The sequence below is a fragment of the Odontomachus brunneus genome, unplaced genomic scaffold (genome assembly GCF_010583005.1).
Source record: "Odontomachus brunneus isolate Ranch 3 - 2012 unplaced genomic scaffold, Obru_v1 Obru_scaffold_024, whole genome shotgun sequence".
Classification (NCBI taxonomy): Eukaryota; Metazoa; Arthropoda; class Insecta; order Hymenoptera; family Formicidae; genus Odontomachus; species Odontomachus brunneus.
This window is the reverse complement of record NW_022639474.1, coordinates 730393-748246: the sequence shown is the minus strand read 5'-3', so window position 1 is coordinate 748246 and position 17854 is coordinate 730393. Positions and strand designations below refer to the sequence as shown.

Below are 17854 nucleotides of genomic sequence, written 5' to 3'. Positions count from 1 at the left end.
TATACAGGGTGAGGAAAAAGTATGGAAACCCTGAAAAATCTAAAAAAATATAAGCTTTACAGAAAAATGTTTCAAATAAAAGTTGTAGGATTTAAAAAGGTCTATTCAATAGTCTCATCAGTTTGACCCTGGCGTCATTAAGGTGAAGTCAAAGTCACTTTGAATTTTTTAAATGGAACATCCTATATATTATTATATATTCTTATAGCTTATCTCGAGAGTTTTCCAAAACACTATAATAAAATATTTTTTCGTTAAGAACTTTTCGAGTAATAACACTTGAAATTTCCAGCACTTTGACATAGAATACAAAATATCTCGTAAAATATTCATCTTTCGATTATCTTGCCTTAATGCTTTTTTGTACAGAATAATGAGACAAATTAATTGGCTTAAATAAAAAACAAAAAATTTTTTATATAATAAATATAAAAAACTTTTTGTGCTTTTTTTAAGCCAATTAATTTGTCTCATTATTCTGTGCAAAAAAGACAAGATAACCGAAAGATGAATATTTTACGAGATATTTTGTATTCTATGTCAAAGTGCTGGAAATTTCAAGTGTTATTACTCGAAAAATTCTTAACGAAAAAATATTTTATTATAGTGTTTTGGAAAGCTCTCGAGATAAGCTATAAGAATATGTAATAATATAGGGTGTTCCATTTAAAAAATTCAAGGTGACTTTGACTTCACCTTAACGACGCCAGCCAGGGTCAAACTGATAAGAATAGGCCTTTTTAAATCCTACAATTTTTATTTGAAACATTTTTCTGTAAAACTTATATTTTTTTTAGATTTTTCAGGGTTTCCAAAAAACCATTCAGCATTTATATGATAGATAGTACACACCATACCGAGTAAAGCTCAACCGTTTCTGAGATATAAACATTTTTGTATGTTAACATCATGAATAACTTAGATTTATATCTGTCGTATGCTATGTTAGCCTCAATATTTATAAACCGCGTTCTGTATGTCCTCATTCAATTTCCGTACATACTTCATAACAGAAGATTTCATTGACAATCAATCAGGTGTCATCAACTGGTGATTGTTGGAAACGTGATCGAATCCAGCATGCTTGTGAAATAATTCGACAGAGACCTGGAATTTTCAAGAGTTCGCGACTCTGTAAAAAGAAGATGTCAAACATGTATGGAAATGGAAGGAGGACATGTGAAATATCTTCTGTAAAGCCAGTAAGTCATTCATGATGCTAACATACAATAATGTTTATATCTCAAATAGTTGAGCTTTCGACCTATGTTCACAAGATTTTTTTATTCAGTATGGTATTTACCATATAAATGCTGAATGGTTTTTGGAAATATGTTGTATATACGAGTAGATCTAACGAGACATTTTGGTATATGAGATAGAAGACGACGCAGGTATGTCGCGCGATCTAACGCAATTGAACTTCTGCCACGAACAATTGCAGCACTTCTCTGCATGTGCAACAGTACGCGCGACAGATCGGCTGTTCTAATTCCAAGACGCTGTCGCCTCTTTGATACGACAAAACACGGTGATAAAATTAGAAGTTACGCGGTGTCTCGCGTCATGCCTTGTCAAACGCGTATATATGCAGCATCTACGTGCCCGGCCGAGCACCTGCATACTGAAACATGCTTTCGCGCACGGTCTATGAAAGGCGATATACGCGTAGAGATAAAAGGCGCGCCAACTGCGCCCGGCGCTTGGAAGAAAAACCATACACCTCCGATTAGTTTTCCACTTCTGTAGTTTCGTAATTCTTCTTCTTTCTTTTTTCCCAAGGCCACGGTGCTCACAGCTGGCTGACGCATGCTAAGGAACTCACGTCTACAGTACAAACGTCAGCGTAATAAATATCGTACGACAATCAAAGCAACGTAATAGAACAGGTAGTATATGCAGCGCATCAAAGTGCTAACGAACGTGTCGACAGTGATCTCGTTTATGCGATCGCAATAATATGAGAGGCATTGCGCTGTTTGCCAAGATACCTTAATTAGCAAGATCGTTGCAGATTGCTCGGAGAACATGCGACAGTGAAACGAAATTCAAAGTGCAGCCAAGTCTAAACAGAAACAATTGTAGTATTGCTTTTATATCATTGTATAATGCTTGAATTGCAATAAAAAATTACGATGAAATGATTCATCTGGATATTTCGACAGGATGAATTGATTTTTCTCATTAGCTCAGAAATCTGTCCCGAAAATATTAATACACACGAGGATTCAGATATAGAATTAAGCCATTTTCAGAGATACGAGATAGATCTTTCCCATTAATCAATACACTAACATGATTTTATTCGACCGAGAGAAAAAATATCTAAGAAATTGAAAGTATTTATTTGATGAGTATTAATAATATATTTACTGATATTTTAATACAAAGTGCTAAGGAATATTATTAACGCAACCTAGTATATAAGAAATAAAGGCTTACACAGAGATCTGACAGTGGAAATGGTCATTGAAGTAACACAAAGGCGAAGGCAGAAGAAAAAGTCTTAGAACCATGTAAATGTTGAAGCATCCCGACTACTTGATGAAGGAATTATAAGAAGACTCAAGAGAGCGGAATCCTTAAGCCTAGTTTGAACTATTGTCTAAAAGAGGATCTCTGTGCTCCAAGATGCTTTGCAAACTGAGTGGCATTATTACTAAGGAAAACTTAGTTCAAACCTACTTTATATAAGACGTTGAATTGCTCGTTGGTCCATATGGACTAGTTGTAATTATATTCTATTAAAAAAAGAAAAACAACTTATGCCAATGTAAAATATTTTTCAAACAAAAAAATACACATTCTCTTAAAACCTCAAGTTATCACGAAAAAGCAATTATTTCTTCTATTTAAACAAAAGAATTTATATTTAAGTAAATATGTCACCGGTATCCGCGCATAAATAAATGTTTCTTCTTTCTTTGATACTTTTTCTCTCTCGGTACATATGAGAGAGAATTGGAAATTACAGATTCCATCGAAAGTGTTACGGCGGTCTGTACGAGCAAGACGAGTTCGACTTATTTTCGGACTACCTGCTGCAAGGTCTGCCTTGGTTGCGTCGAAGCACCGATTCCGACACACATAGCCGGCTAATCGAGACGCTAATTACAGGCACGCTCGCGAGCAGGCATCGGATCGTTAGGTCGGCGTGCAACAACGTTTCCATCTTCCTTTCGGAGCGTGCAGCTTCGCAATTACGATACGCGCGCGGGGCCTTCGCGAATGCTTGAACGGCTCCGAGAATAACACGGAGCCGTCGACAAGTGCGTCCAGGATACGCACCCGCTCACCGCGCCGAGAATAATCGAAACTACGCATCGCAGTTTCTCCTCCTCGGCGGGAACACATTGGGTTCGGCCGTGAGAAGCGGTAAGGAGAGCATCGCGATCTCGTACAGAGGTGGACGCGCTGATCGTGCCGAGTACGGGAGTAACGGCGGGGAATTTTCTCGCCAGGTGTGTACAGCGTGTTCACACGAATCGGACACTTCAACTTTGGTATTGCAGCCAAACTCGATGTGACTATTTCATTGGCGTATTTTTGCGACGCAACCTTCAATCACCTAAAGAAATGCTACTGTGCCCAAAAAGTAAGACCAATTTAAATTTTTTTTTAAATCTTTATTTATTATTCCAAATCTATTTCGTCGCCTTCAAAGTAATCCCCTTCAGACACAATACACTTATGCCAACGTTTTTTCCAACCCTCGAAACAGTTGTTAAAGTCGATTTCCGGAATGGCCTTCAAAGCTTTCTTCGATTCAGCTTGTATCTCTTCAATCGAGTCAAAACGGTGTCCCCGGAGTGGTCTTTTGAGTTTAGGGAATAGCCAGAAGTCACACGATGTTAAATCAGGTGAATATGGTGGTTGTGGAACGTTATGGGTCGAATTTTTAGCGAAATGGTCTCGAAGAACCAATGCAGTGTGAGATGGTGGGTTTATATCTATCACTGCAGTGTGGGTTTATATGCATCACGTAATATGGTTTCCGTAGGGTTGGAAAAAACGTTGGCATAAGTGTATTGTGTCTGAGGGGGATTACTTTGAAGGTGACGAAATAGATTTGGAATAATAAATAAAGATTTAAAAAAAAATTTTAAATTGGTCTTACTTTTTGGACACAGTAGTATGATCTTAAAGGATATCCTCTCTTATACATGAGAATTCTCCTAAAACCAAAATATAAAAATATTCTAAACACTACATTCTTAGAGGAATTTTGTTCTGTCTGAAGAATTTATTCAGACAATCAGGGCAACAAGCAAGACGGCCGTACGAAAAGAAATAAAACGTCTCCCAGACGCGCGCGCGCATCCTTGTCGACAAGTCTTCAGGACATTTATGAATCGCAGTAAAATACTGCTAAGATTTATGTATTAAAATTAAACGACTGTTCGATTCACGACGGACCGCGTGCATGGCGCGGGGAGAAATAATATTCTGCATGATCGGAGAAAGCTCCTCTCCTCGGTCGTAAGCCGAAATTGAAGGCGACATCGAGCCATAATGAATCGTGATTTTGAAGAAAGCGAATACGTGCGATTTTCCAAGCGTTTTGTTCGAAAGGAAGATCTCCGGTGCTTTGAGATTTTTCTTTTCTTAGACCGATATGCCTGACACCTAGACACGACGACACCCAGCGACGACGGGCACATCGCATAAGTCAGTGCACCTGCCTTCAGCATGTGGAGTCGACCTGATGTTACCTGCACGGCGCCCAATTGTCGACCCACGCCCGTTTCCAGCACAGAAATTTCGTTGTTCACGACTACGCATTCCTACTCTCCCCCATGTCCTACCAAGAAACTCTGCCACATACACACTCTTCCTTCTTATCCCTCGTCGTATCGTGCACCTGGCTACCTGCTCTACGACCTGCTCGTAGTCGCCGTGCGCGAGCACGCGCAACTAGTAACCGGCAGCGCGGTTAAAAGCGGCACGCCTTTATATAGAAGGTTAAACTGGTAACTCGCCCTGGAAAACTCTCTTCCAACGTCTGGAGACGCGCCTCCGTCGGGAATAAGTCTTCTTCTGCCGTTGACGCAGTGTCCTTCAAGCGTTCTTACCAACTCGGCTACGTCGCCCGGCTACGAATTGACAGTCCGGAAATATAAACATGAGATCGCGTCCCGCGTACTAATGTCAAGCGTAATCTCGAACGTTGTGTATGCACATAACTCGAAGACTATCTTGAAAGAGTCCCTCGGTAGAATCGCGCTATTCTAGAAATGCTCGAAGAAGGAAGGAAACGCTCACGAAAATCATCCCGAGAAAACAAAGTTGTGAGGACTAGAGAACGAGATGATATTTGCTCCTTCAATAGTACGACTTTGAGATTTGAATCTCGAGAACTCTCTCACCTCACTTGGTCGATGACCATCTAAAGCAAAAGTATCAATGCCTAAACACTAATAACATTAGTACTTAACTCTCTAGACATTCTTATTGTCTTTAAATATGAATATTTAATCAAGTGAGAGAGAAAGACGCGACAGATGAAAGCCAGCCGCGGTTATTGCTGCGATTATTAAATTAAGGGAGGATAATAATGTCTGAATTATTATCGAAACAAAAATATTTAAACGTAGAATACACATATATCTATTCAATATATACGTATATATATTCTTTTACTAAAATTATTCGACGTTGCCTGGGTTATCACAAAGTATTAAGAGAATGTAATCAAGGGGAGGGAGTGAGATATCCGGATTTCATGTAGCCTAAATTTTCCACAGGGTTCTAGAGAATAACTATGCAAAATCTGGTTAAGTTAAATGGTTTAAGAGTTTATAAGGGACATGCAGACAGACATTCTACTTTATAGATATAAATAAGCAAATATATTGCTTATTTATATCTAATGCCCACCGAATAGATATTTTTTATATTTTAGATATTTTTTCTCTGTGTGAAATTGAAAAGAAATAAAAAGTGGGATTGATCAGTTTGATAACTGAGACTCAGGTATTAAGATGTTGACATTTACTTGATCATTGCTCGCACGTAATTAGTAAAACTTGACTCAACTGGTAGATAGCGGAGTCCAGTTTAGCAGGATATCGCGAATTTCAAGTTTGCCTACGTGAAAAGCATGGCTAAGTATCTTTACTTAAGTTCTGTTCTAAAGTGCAATGTTGTATTACACGATATCGTCATACTCGCGCGTTCCCCGCGCGAGAAACCGCCGCCCTGCGACGCGACAACCACGCAATTCCAAAAGGATAATTAATGCGACAAACACGAACGAATGATAGATACACGCGACGCGGATGTACGCGCATTCAGCGCAGTCACTCTTTAACTATGGATTTATAACGTTGATTTATGACCGCGACGAGCAGCTACGGCGCAACTTCCTAATCACCGACATTAGCACACGCTAATGCGCACAGGAGGCACACGGATTGATGTTCCCCGCGAGCGGACCTGAAAAATCCGCTCTTAAAAAGGGCGTGTAAAGTCATGTAAACTCGGAGTTATCAAAACACCTGCCTTGTACGCCTCTCTATTCACAAGCTGCATTAGCGAGAATTAATTTGGTCGCACGTCCTACTACATACTACCACGTCTGCGTGTTAGGAGATATGCAGTCTTGCTCACTTTTATTTTTTTCTTTCGATTGCACATCTAACAGACCCTTTAGTTTGCGGGATTACTGATTTTTATCGCTGCTGCAATTGCAACTGTCCTCTCGTGCAAGTAAGCTGAAAGGTCTCTACAGAGGCTGTGTGTAAAAACTTATACTTTCATTCGAAAGTACAAAGCGAATACAGTTGTACAGAGTGAAGTCAGATACTCTGCTATCAAAGAAATGTACTCGCCGAAGAAATCGAGCATGAAGTGGCGACTTTCCCGGGCAGAAACGCGCGTGGTTTCTTCACGATTAAGCTCCATCAAATCCCGCTAATGACGGGGCCATTATCGCTGATTGCGCCGACCATTGTTACCGTCGTTATTAGAAAATCCCTCTACTGCTACCGCGAGCGCATCGAAATTTCACAAGGAATCCCATTGGAGCCTTGACATAGCTCAGGTAAGAGTTACGTGCAAGCGCGCGCGGAAATGTTGACCTGCGAAAACCGTTCTAACTGTAAGACGGCAGCACGTGAGGAGCGCACGATCGGACAACACGCGCGGGAACGAACACGAATTCCACGTTAACAAATACCACCTCGCCGCAGGGTGCAACGACGCCGAGGTGAGCACGACGTGGCTCTCTCCCCTAAACCGGTCGCCATATACGCAAGTCAGCCTCCAAAGGGATGTCGTCACGTTTTCCGTGTCGACATGTGAGGAACTTCCCGATGCTGAATCTCCACGGTCCTCTTTTCTTACAAAGTTCTCGGTTGCGCTGACTCCCTCAACGCGAATGCATTCGTCTCGTTTCAAGGCGACCGGCAGGAGAAAGGAAGACGAGTCTCAGAGTTACAAATATAGCATCGCACAGAATCATCGTGAGACACACGAATAACAAAATGGTGACAAAATGTTTAATATCGATCATTTGTATAGAGGGAGATGAACTTGAATAAACTGTTGTTTAGAAAATTCAAGATAAAGTGACTCTAAAAATCGCGGCGAAGATTTGCTTCATCCTTAATCAGTTTGGTATGCGGAGTAATTGGTTACTTGAATTTTCATGTGTGATGCCTCGAGTTTGCGAGGATGCAGATTTTGAGACTAACCGCGGAAGATTGATCATCCTCTTGAGATGTGCGGCATTCTGCCGCTTTGGCAGAAGCGAGTGGGAATCGCGGGAACACACGCAGTTAAAGTGACTATTAGACCCGACGGTAATAGGCGAAAATAATTCGCGTAAGCTTAATTTCAGAGATACTTAGTGATCGCGAGGTACATTAGCGCTACTTCAGTTTAACTTCCTCCTTCCTGTATACACCTATGCATTAATCGCACGCCGAAGTTGTGCACGAACTCGGAAGATAAGACCCGCGGAGAGGGGGAGAGAGAAGGGGGAGTAAGAAAACGGTGAGAAGAATCGTTGAATTTGCAGAATCGCTCTCAAACAGAATATTGAAGAAAGGAGCGAGAAAAACTGTGAAAATCGAATCATTCTTGTTGAACAGAAATAGAAAATTGCTGATATCAGATGAACGTTTTGTGGAAAAAGATGACGGGAGAGATTGCTTGACACGATGCCATTAAGAGACGCAAGGGGACATTCCTTTTCATTTCAATGCACGCGGCGATCCTTCCGCGGGGAACGTGCGAGCGTTAGAAAGCAAACAGGTAAACGCGAACTACCGGAGGATACAAGAAAGTTAACCGCGCTTCCTCTTTCCTATTCCTCGAATCTTCGTGTCTGGTGAAAATCGTATCGATGACAGGGTCGTGATAACGAGCGAGCGACTCGCGTGCGGCTCGTTCGACTTGCCGGTGCAATTTTCTGTATCGTGCGGCAAATCATTTCATGCCGTGCCGCATCGATTTCCGTAGTAATTTCGATCCTTTCGCGAGATTGTCAGTTCCCGTTGGCTGTACAGTTGCTCCCGGTGAATACAGAAAAACATATTTTTAACTTTGTGCATTCCCGCGTCGAAATTTTAGTCCCACTGCCGGCCTCAATATTCCCTTTGATATCTACTTTGATACTCTGAAACCTGTATCGACTTCTCTTGGTTCTTTTTGACCCACTAATTTTAACTAACAGATCCTCTTTGGGAACTATAAATGGAATTTTATGTGCTTTCTGTCATTTAGAGGTGCTAAAATAGGACGTTAGTTTTCATTGTGTTAGACATACACTGATCCTTCAGGTATTACAAAGTTTTGGTCAAAAGTAGGACAAAAATTTCCTTTCGGCTTATATATGATATTAAAACGCGCAAATCCGCACATACTTGTATAAAGATCACCGAGGTTGTTTATTTAACTTCGATGATTAGCAAGCCGAATATAAAATGTGAAGTGACAGCGTGTCAAATAGTATTTAAATTGATCGCAAGTCATAAATGTGATCTCCACGTGAATTGCAATTCAATTGGAATCTTATCTTATCTGAGCACACACACACTGTGTGCATGTGTGAGAGAGAGAAAAAACACCTAAAAATTAAAAAAATTGTTTTGTGAATATTAATGACATATTTACTTAAATCTAAATTCCTTTATTCAAATAGAATAAACAATTGTTTTTATGAAAAGATTTCAGGACAATTTCCTTACTTGAAAAATATTTTATATTAAGAAAGAAAGAGTAAGAAAGAAAGCGTAAAAAAGAAAGCGTAAGAAAGAAAGAGAAAGAGAGAGAGATACACATACACAGAATAAATATGTTATTAGCATTCCTGACGAATAAATATCTTTTTATATTTCTTAGATACTTTTTCTCTCAATGCAGCTTAAAAATTTCGCGAGAACGATATATGATGGACGGTAAAAGAATTGCAATATATACGTTTCATATTTCGATATATTTGGAATGAAAGAAAATCATAGAGCGCGATTCCCAAACCAATCTAAAGTAAAAAATATCACAGTCTCTTTGCCGACATATCTCTGTACAAGTTAATCCAGTTGTTTTATCACAAACGAATCGACTGTTGCGGATATGTAACTGCGGACATGTTCTCAATAGATTATCAAACATCCGGCAACGGCGCTTCTTCTCCTGGCGCCCTAATTCGAACCTCGCTCGTCGCGCGCTCGCTACACAAGGTGTTGCACCAAGTGTCGCGGCCAGCTGCGCAAACCTGAACAGGTGGGTGCAAAGGTCAAGCGTGGCGTCGAAACGCGGTGCGCGACGGGACGGTACACGTGGTGCTGAAGCTACGAGAAACTAGTTGTAAATCGAGGTGAGCCGAGGTGCCTCGCCGTGGGCGCCGATGTAACGGTGACGGTCGGGTCGCCAGTGGCCTCCTTTTTACACGACGCGTCCCTCCTCCGGCTTCGGCGATTCGTATAACTGTACATTCGTTCGTGTTAGCCCGCTTAAGCCGACCCGAGAAAGAGGCGCGTTAATACCCGGTGTCGCGATATTATATGCATAGATCGAACGGCGCAAAAATTCGAGTAAGAGGACTTCTTCTACCGCTTTTCGAAGAGACGAAAAGAAGGATTTCGGTTTATCCGTTAGAGGAAGGTAAGAATTCGATTCTAACATGCAACACAAAGAATATTCGTGAAGAATTGTACGAATGCTCTTAACACAAGAATCTCGACTGTATCTACATTCATAGTTAATGACGAGGAAAAAAGGTGTACATTCGGGGAAAAAATGTCGAAGAAAAAAAAATTATTAATTCGATTAGCACTAATAACATCTTTACTTGTATTATAAATATGTTATTACTAGCCACTGAATCTTTCAAATATTCTTTCTTCTTCAGTGTATGATTGAGGAATTGCAGGAGAATAAAATTTTTGAAGAATTCAATTCCTAACTAACGCGTTTAATTCCATATAAAAAAGATAAGATTTCGCAACGTTAAGCTTCCACGTTGCAAACTCAGTCTTTCCTAAATTATGAGAAGTTCTGAGTCGCAGAATTTCCTCCCAAGCTACGAAACAAGAGCAATCTTGTCGTCGTAAACCATATTAAGAACTATGTGAAGATTGTCACACATAAGGAAAAGCAGATGCAAAATAATTAAAACTACGATCAACGAGATATCAGCGCGTAAATGAGTGCTGCGACAACGTCTAAGTAGGCTTATCGTTTGCCTGCGCCTAATTAGCGCTAATGAGACGGCGAGACGCAATGTGAAGGCGATCGCGCGCGCGAGGTAAATGAAACGCAAGCCTCGGGCTGCGATTTATTCGAATTTATCAGTGACTAGCCGGGACTCTTGCGATGTCCATCGGCGCGGTAGAAATCTCCATCCGGGAGAAATCTCGAGACATCGATATATCGATCGCTCGCGCTTCCCCCGCCGCGGGAATTTCGCGGGACGCGTGACGCGACCGATGGCGTGTACTTGAATCATCTGCTGGGGACGAATGAGCGGGAGAAGCGTGTAATTACGATTCCTTGAAACACCGAGATCGCAGATCTCGCGCCAAGCGTGAAGCTCGCGAAGATTGCGCAACGGTGACGTGTAACAGATCCAGCCGCGTTTTCGCATTCGCTCTCTGACGCGTGTCCCGGTGAAAATCGTGCCGCACTTCTCGATCACAATGACCCGTGAGACTTTGACACCCTCGACGTATCGCGGCCGCTCCGAAAGAAATGTACGGTAACGGATCTTATCTCGCTCTCAAGAAAGTAATTCTCTTCTCCGCGATGAGGGAGATATTGGGTCAAGTGGAGAAGCAAGAGCACGCTCCGATCCGAGTTTCTCACCGCGCATTTATTGGAAATCATCTCCACTCACGTACCTTCGCCGGTTCATTTATCATGATCTGCACGATTGTCAATGTTATATTTTCTTTTCGAGGTGTCATAAAAAATATTTCGCGATAGACAAAAATGCACAGTGTCTCTTGTGTCGATTTGGACGACCCATATATATTACTCTCTAAAGTATAATTAAGAACATATCCTTCACTGAAATGCTGTACCTATTATACCTGGCAGTTCAATTATAAATATGCAATCAGTAAAAATCTCACCGAAGAGATCAGTGAATAGCAGTTGCTGTTGCACTAAGAGAAAAATGATAGGCGATCTAAAATTGTACTTGTTCTCGGCCCCAACCATATTTTTTTATTATTCCAACACAAAAATAGTAGTGGTAATATGCATTTAGGATTATTATCACTGAAATTAGTAGAATTTACTAAAACTATGGTTTCTTTACTATAAATTATAACAATTATTTTTCTATATAATTATAGTTACAAATATCAAGCATTTTTTTCTCAGTATACTATCATTAATGCAGTTTGCAGGCAAACGGCGTAGAAGCCATTAATTTCATCACCATGAACGTAGAAAACTGGGTTTCACACAACATCTAACACACTTGTATACTACAGATTTTGCAGTGAAATCTCACTGGTCAAAATCAATGAGATATAAAACGAAATAATAAAGTGGCGGTGTTTCCATCCAGTGGTGTTTCCACTGGAAATCAGCAAATGCGTTCACTAATCATCGATGAAATATTCTTTTCGCTGATTCGATCAGAAATATGTTTTACTAATTCACTTTAAGAGAGTGGACACACGCTGGCCAGTCGGCGTTAGGTTAGGTTGACCGCGAATGCTGTCGCGCGGATCAGGAAGCGGGAAAGGAGCGTTTAAGACAACGCCACGTCTGCGTTTTGCTGGACGTTGTCGCGATATTTCCTTCCACGCGAAAGCCGCATCAGCACGTGGGAAAAAAAAGACCGTGCGCTCTAAGCGCCGTACTCGCGAGCGCCATGAGAATCCGCCCTTTGTTACGGTTGCACATCCTCCCGAGGGAAAGAGAGCAGACCGGATGGAGCGGGTCCTTAGAGCGGATCTCTATCTCGTTACGTGCGTTAATTCTTCGCACGCTGCTGAGTCTCATTAATGAATTAGGCGAGATTGTCCCGTCTTCGTCGCGACCATGGCACATTCGTAGGAAGTTTGCCAAATGCCAGCACGTCTCGATACACGATGCTGCACTTTAATAACGGCCACGGATTGAGTTTCAATTCTTATCGTTGCTCTGCGATTAACGAATCGTCATTTCATCGTGGTGTCGTTAACGGCGCGATTCGATCGTTGCGTCTATCAGAGTTCAGTCATCGATGCGCCCCATGGAGAATTTCATAAGCGATGACCGCGTCACTGCTTTAAAGGACTTTATAAAGGATCGCGCGCGCGCGCGCTGATGGGGAATATTTAACACTTATCTAACACTCATTACACAAGCTTCCTGTTTGCGCTATCACGCTGCGATATTTGCGGACAGACAGTAATAGTAATAATCGGTTGTCTAAGTGCGTCATTACGACCGAATTAATACTCTTAATCCCGCATCTGAGAGATGTCGAGACGTCACCTGGAATTTAGCTGAAAGGCTCTCGAACTTTTTTCAATTCGTATTTTTACCTCCTCGTAGTTACATAACAAATATTACTGCTTCTTCTTCTATTATTCTTATTCTTCAAATTATTTCTTTTAACTTTTATTCTTTTCTCCCGGGTCTGATTTTTTACTTGAATAATTTTCTTCAATTGCACGCAGCAATTACTTGCTGCGTGCAATTGAAGAAAATTATTCCAGTCGAATTAATGCCTGTAATCTGATTAAACACCTGTGATTACGCGCACGATTTCCCATTCGCCAGCCCAGTCTCTTTCATTAGAGTTTAAGGGAGAATCGTTTCTCCTGCAGACGGGATGCAGTTCGGCGCATTAATGCAGCGGACGCGTTGTCATCGTCACCCAGTATATGTCTCGCGAAGGAAGTGAGTAACAAGAAGAACCGGTCGACTGGCACATAACCGCTTCGTATCCGTCATTTTTCCTTAGCTGATATACCTGCTCCTCCCCTCCCAGTATCTCTCTTTCTCTCTCTCTCTTTTTCTCTCCCTTTCTCTCTCTCTCTTTCTTTCTCTCTTTGTCTCGCGTCTTTACTTGCCTGTTCTGACTTTCCTTCGCTGATCACCGCGTGAATGTCACGTTGGCATTTTGCAACAAGTCACTAATAACCCGAGGTTACTACTGCCTTAATAATTCCCCCATTCTGCGGGAGAGAAAGACGATGAAGAGATATATTTCTGCGACATATATTCAACCGCTCTGTGCACGAGGAACCATCGTTAATCTTACAAAGGGAAATAAAATATTATCTTTTGATGTGCGTGTACGAAGACCTATTGTCACGAGATAATGGATTCTTCGAAAATTCCAATATCCAGTTTTATCGAAATAATCCACTAGAGATAACTAATATTATAATATCCAATTGTGTTTGCTGAGTATAATCTAACGATGTACCAATAAGGTGTAAGTTCATTAGATAAGCGTCAAATCTACTTTAATTTCAAGCTTTCAAACATACTTTGAATTTTAATAAGTTCAATATTTCACAATGAAGAATATTAAATTAAAAGAAAAATTCGGTTTTTTTACCACATAGAGTCGAATCAACTTTTTCTTCCATAAAGTTTTATAATCTTGTCAAGAGAATAAATCCTTCCTTCGAGTACGTGATAATAAGCTCAAATTTGGATTAAGTATATTCTGAGACAACACGAGACATCCTGAATGTATGCAAGACGTCCTGGGAGTGGTTTAAGATCCTGAGTACATCCAGTATAATTTCAGAATGTTTCGTATTATTTTATAAGACTATTATCAAGAAAATATATAAGCTAATAATTGAAAATAACCATTATTTAAAAAAAAACTGATATATTTCTATTTAGAACCATGGAAATCAGATAAGACTCCATAAGAAGAAACGATACCTCAATCGAAAATATCACGATCGAAAATATTTGTCTGAACATTTAAGCTTGACCTACAATGTGCTTCTTGCTTCTCGTTTCTTTCTCTTTATCTCTTTCTGACTCAAAGCTTAAGTCAGAAAAAGATAGAGATTAAGAAACAGGAAGCAAAAAGCACATTGTAAATCAGGTTCTTTAACCACTTTAAAACTCGACTGAAATAAGAACGATCGACTGAATAGAAATCGCCTGAAGGAATCATTTTGTCCTCGACAATCGACTTCTCGTCCGGTTTTCAGGTAGCAAAAAATCACGAGCCAAGTTTTTCCACCATGAAATACAAACACGCTGTAGTCTACGATCGATAGAAAAATGCAGCACGTGATATCTTATCGAGGTGTCCGGTTATCAAGTCGCGGAGAACGGTACGTTCGCCAGCAAGCGAACGAACGAACGAGCGGCTCGCTCTCGCGTACGCCAGGGGGTAAAAGGCTTTCGGTGTTTTTCAAGCCGACGTGAAACTGGATCGATCTCGCAACTCGGCCAAACGCGCGCCAAGAATCGAAGCGTCCAGAGGGGAAAGAGAAGAAGAAAAAGAAAAAGCACGAGAGACAGGTCGAGGCATGGTGAGGCGTGATTGCGCGATCCGGTTACGTCAAGGCGTATCTGTCTCGCCGAGTTTCCTGGCGCGAATCAACCGACCTGATGGTTGGTCCACATCAGAAACGCCACTTGCCCGCGTCCGATCTCACGGCGTGCGCAGAGGTCACGGAAGTTCGCTGAGGAAACTCGCGGTGTCGCGAATCTCGGCGATTTGCAATTTTCCGCTAAGCGAGCGTGAAAACGAGCAGAAAAAAAAAGAGAGAGAGAGAGAGAGAGAGAGAGAGAGAGAGAGAGAGAGAGAGAGAGATAAACAGAAAGAGAGGGAGAGAGAGTGAAAGAGAGAGAGAGACAAGCTCATGTCATTGCACGCAGGTCCCGTCGTGTCGGCGCCGCGAAGCCGCGCTAGGATATGCAATTAGGATACCACTGTCGTGGTGCGCCGACGGAAGATAGGAAAATGTCGGCGGGAAGCACAGAGAGACACGTAGCTCCCGACAGGTATGATTTGCATTCGCTTCTGGAGCTGGGTTTTGCGGCGATCTGGCACGCATGACTGGCCCGCGCTGGGCACGCGCGTACGCAAAACCGTAATTTCGCCGTGTGTTAATAAAACGCCTGCCGATGGATAATAACCCGGAATATATGTCCGTTCGCCGGTCGATACGGCTCGATATATATTAAAATTGCTAGTAAGAAAACCATAACAACATCGCGAACAGCGTTTGAGAGATCCGCGTAGCGGATAAAGTATATTGAATGCGACACGACACGCTGAGAATGTAGATCACGATTGCATTCGTAACCGGCAATTCTCATAAAGTGCGCGGTTGTTCACCTGATTTGTAACAGAATCTCGATCATAGAGTCGCGAGTATAAAAATGATAATCAACGTTTGCCTGAAAATAAACGGGAACAATGGTCCCATTTAGGGGACTCTAAAAACTGTATGACGATAGCGGAACACACTAGAAAGTATTCGAAAAATCGAGCTTAACTTCTGTTGTGAAAATAACATTGCTCGACATTAGTATAAACGGATATAAACAATTGTTAGCAGCAACTTATGGAGCAATAGCTCTTAATCATAACAAAAAGAAGAAGAGTATATAACAAATTTACGCGAGGACATATCAACCGAGGACCCTTCTCGAAATTATTAATCTAAAAATATTAGATCAATTCTTTTAAGGTATAAGAACCAATATTTGGACACTAATAAGACTGTCATATCGGGAAAAAATACATAAAAAGTTATTTATGAGATATAAAGAGTTTATTTGCAGAAATAAATTTTATACTCCACAAATAAGTTTCGAGGTATTTCTTCTAAGTGTACCTAACCCCGGACGTTCTTATTGTTTAATTTATAAATATGAATGTTCAAACTTTCAATATATAAAATATATGTAGAATATATGTGTACATTCAATATATGTATAAATATTCTCTCTATGTTGAAAGTTTAAATATTCGTATTTAAAGACCAAAACGGTAAATACGGCCGGAATTAGATATCAATGTTATTAGTATCCAGAGGTTATGACACCTTTATCTTACTATTAATAATTCTGATTGTTTTAGAACTGATACTAACGAACTATACCACCATTAGCTGTCACGATTGTGCAACACAGCTGCCGGAACGCTAAAGTGCAACACTAACGTGATTCAAATTGACGTTTCTCGCCAGTCACGATTGATAACAACACACACGCGGTAAAAGTCGAACAATAGATATTTTCCAGACGATTTGTCAACCCCGACGCTTACATAAACACTTTCTCATCGTTGAGGTATCCGCCGCGGGCGGGCGGTGTTTACCTCCTGCGAATCTTCTGGACGTCGCGGTCGAAAGTGGATAGTCAGCGATTATCATCAACGGAAGATATTCACGAATGTGTCGATGGTGTCATGCGTGTTCGCGTGCATACCATAATAACAACGACACTCGTGCAAATTGCGGACAGTGCATACCAATCCGACAGTATTCGCCTTGCGAGCTTCCTCTCTCGCAGTTCGCGTAAGCGAAATGAAGATATCAGAGCCCGCTCTCTCGCGCGCTTACCGTATCTCGTCACGTCGACCTTTATAAGACGCCCTTTTAAGCTCCACGCACGTGAGAGCAACCGCGCGCATAATTTCGATGCACGGGGAATACGATTTTGCATGATGCTTTTCACAATTGCTCGGAGGATCGGTAAAACTCGTGAGAAATGAGAGTTACGCTTTAGCGTTTACCGTATCCCCCGTAATAACACGTTACCGATCGTGTCTTCGACCAGATATCAGGTCGACTTTATAAGTTGCGTGTTGCGTGTGCGCCGCAATTAACTTTATCCGTAATGCATGGGAATTTCCCGATTTTTCCCTTAGTCTTTCATACATGATATGTTAAGAAATCAGCACAATGCCTCTTAAGATTATTCCGGATACGCTCAAGGCGTCTTAGGATATTCCCTAGAACACGCCCTGGATATATCCGGAATAATTGGGAGACGTTCTCATGCTATCTGAAAAACAATCAAGGAATGATTCGATCGCTGAATAGAGTTCAGTGGCACACTGAGAAAAAAACATTTGGAAATTACTTGTGGGATATAAAGTTTAATTTTGCGAAATATAAAGTTTGTTTCTGTGAAATATAATTTATTTTACAGAAACACACAAATGATTTTCAAATATTTTCTTCTTAGTAAATAAAGTTTATTTCCACGAAATAAAATTTATTTCTATTTTTAAAAAATGAACTTTATATCTCGCGCATGCAAATAAATTTTGAAGTATATTTTCTTAATGTAAGTGTGAAAAAGTGATAGCATATGTCGCGTTAAAAAAAATCTTATAGTTGCGAACATATTTGAAGCTATTGAGGTATACTCTTTTGCGCGTATTCTTTTTGTTCGATAAAGCTTCATCTACAAT

At 40.9% G+C, this 17854-nt stretch overlaps 1 protein-coding gene across 4 annotated transcripts in view; it reads right to left on the bottom strand.

The window, feature by feature from the left end:
* The window catches only part of LOC116842358 (cadherin-99C), a 157605-nt gene that overhangs the window by 137789 nt on the left and 1962 nt on the right, over positions 1-17854 (bottom strand). The window lies entirely within an intron of this gene.